The sequence below is a fragment of the Scylla paramamosain genome, chromosome 14, assembly GCF_035594125.1.
Source record: "Scylla paramamosain isolate STU-SP2022 chromosome 14, ASM3559412v1, whole genome shotgun sequence".
Classification (NCBI taxonomy): Eukaryota; Metazoa; Arthropoda; class Malacostraca; order Decapoda; family Portunidae; genus Scylla; species Scylla paramamosain.
The window spans coordinates 4,802,493-4,804,922 of record NC_087164.1 but is presented as its reverse complement, the minus strand read 5'-3'; the positions used below and the strand labels follow the sequence as shown (position 1 = coordinate 4,804,922).

The window sequence follows — 2,430 nt, the reverse complement described above, 5'->3', positions numbered from 1 at the left end:
TACGTTTGCAGTTACCACAAACTGCCTAATACAATTAGGTGTAAAATTTCGAATGGGCGCATGATGCGTCTTGCGCATAAAGAGAAAACTGAACAATAATTAATAGAAGTAAAGAATGACATCCTAGGAATGGCAAAGGAAGACACAAGAGATGCAGACGTAGATGAAGGGATAAGGTGAAAGTTTGCTGGGACGGCCTGCGGAGATCAGGGTAGAGCACGGGATCTTTGTCATACAATAGAATTATAGACTGAAAATGATGAGGAAAATAAAATATATACTATAAGGAATATAAGACTGCAGTTTTTGAGTGAGAAGCCAGGCATGGTGTGGGGATACAAGGCCAGCGCGTGAAGGGTGCGGGTGGCCACGCTGAGAAGGGGAGAAATTAATATGAGGACCTTGATTTGAAAGGACGCACGTAGGGTTGGAGGAAATAATAAGGCGCCCTAGCAGGGAGTGAGGCGGGGAGCAAGGTGGGTGCGGGGAGGGGCGTCTCAGCAGGTGTGGCATCAAGTTATGGGTGGACGCTCCCACGTACATCACACTACAGTTGTGGCAGCAGGGCACCACTCCCGTGTTGACTGTGCCAGTGGAAACCAACACTATATTCTCCCATCCACGCTGCCTTGTTAAAGGTGATGAGCCATGTATACAGAAAATATCAACTTATCTACTATCTCAGTGCAATTATTCGCTTTTTCTCTCATTTCTTTCATTGGACATAGTACATATTTGGTGTTTCCAGGGTAACTTTAATTTCTACGTAACTTTTACACACTGTAACAAAACACCACTCTTAATTTGGGGAGGTGGAGCAGAAGGATGTTTGAATGAGAACCCAAAAATGAATGAAGGCATTGATGGATGCAGGTATTGAGTGCCGGGATGGAGATAACTAGGGGCCTTCCACCGGTGAGGCCACCCTCCCTTTGAAGGCACTTCCCGGAGGAAACGGTGCGTCACAGATAGAGAGTCTGATACATAGTTACGGATAGATACCGTGTGTGTGTGTGTGTGTGTGTGTGTGTGTGTGTGTGTGTGTGTTCTTTCAGTCATAATGAATATAAAAGCAGGATAGATACTGAGATGTACAAAAGCAAATATAAGTACTGCTGCAATCCTGTATTAGAAAGATAGAATGAGTGTACACGAGCATCAAGTTCAAGTCAAGCCGGGAAGCACAGGAAAGGTAGGAGTAGACCAAGGAAAATATTTGCAGACCAGGATACTCATGTTCTTGAATGCTCTGTCTGCTGTCAAGACTGTTTCGCGGGATGACTAGACTTTCAGGACTGTTTTTCTTGATGATGTAGAATCCTTATAAAATTCTCACTAGAAGCATTAAAACAACCAAGAAGAGCAGTATGAGTGGAACCCCTCCAGACATGTGAAGCATACTCCATACATGGACGGATAAGGACCTTGTACAGAGTTAGCAGCTGGGGGGTGAAAAAAAAAAACTGGTGGAGACGTCTCAGAACACCTAACTTCATAGAAGCTGTTTTAGCTAGAGATAAGAACATAAGAACATAAGAAATAAGGGAAGCTGTAAGAAGCGACCAGGCTTACACGTGGCAGTCCCTGTATGAAACACACCTACCTATTTCCATCTGCTATCCCCATCCATAAACTTGTCTAATCTTCTCTTAAAGCTCTCTAGTGTCCTAGCACTAACTACATGATTACTGATTCCGTTCCACTCATCTACCACTCTATTTGAGAAATCTACCACTCTATTTGAGAAATCTACCACTCTATTTGAGAAAAAGTTCATGCCCCGAGTGAGGATCGAACTCACGACCTTGAGATTATGAGACTCACGCGCTGCCTACTGCGCCATCGAGGCGAGATGTGAAGATTCCAGTTCAGATTATAAGTAAAGGACAGACCGAGGATGTTTAGTGTAGAAGAGGGGGACAGTTGAGTGTCATTGAAGAAGAGGGGATAGTTGTCTGGAAGGTTGTGTCGAGTTGATAGATAGAGGAATTGAGTTTTTGAGGCATTGAACAATACCAAGTTTGCTCTGCCCCAATCAGAAATTTTAGAAAGATCAGAAGTCAAGTATTCTGTGGCTTCCCTGCGTGAAATGTTTACCTCCTGAAGGGTTTGACGTCAATGAAAAGACGTGGAAAAGTGCAGGGTGGTATCATCAGCGTAGGAGTAGATAGGACAAGAAGTTTGGTTTAAAAGATCATTAATGAATAATAAGAAGAGAGTGGGTGACAGGACAGAACTCTGAGGAACATCACTGTTAATAGAATTAGGAGAAGAACAGTGACCGTCTACCACAGCAGCAATAAAACGGTCAGAAAGAAAACTTGAGATGAAGTTACAGAGGGAAGGAGAGAAGCCGTAGGAGGGTAGTTTGGAAATCAAAGCTTTGTGCCAGACTCTGTCAAAAGCTTTTGATATGTCCAAGGCAACAGC

At 43.6% G+C, this 2,430-nt stretch overlaps 1 non-coding gene across 1 annotated transcript; it reads right to left on the bottom strand.

The window, feature by feature from the left end:
• Positions 1 to 1,776: 1,776 nt before the first annotated feature.
• Positions 1,777 to 1,849, bottom strand: Trnam-cau (transfer RNA methionine (anticodon CAU)). Its single transcript has one exon. It is a non-coding gene; the product is annotated as a tRNA-Met (tRNA).
• Positions 1,850 to 2,430: the final 581 nt, after the last annotated feature.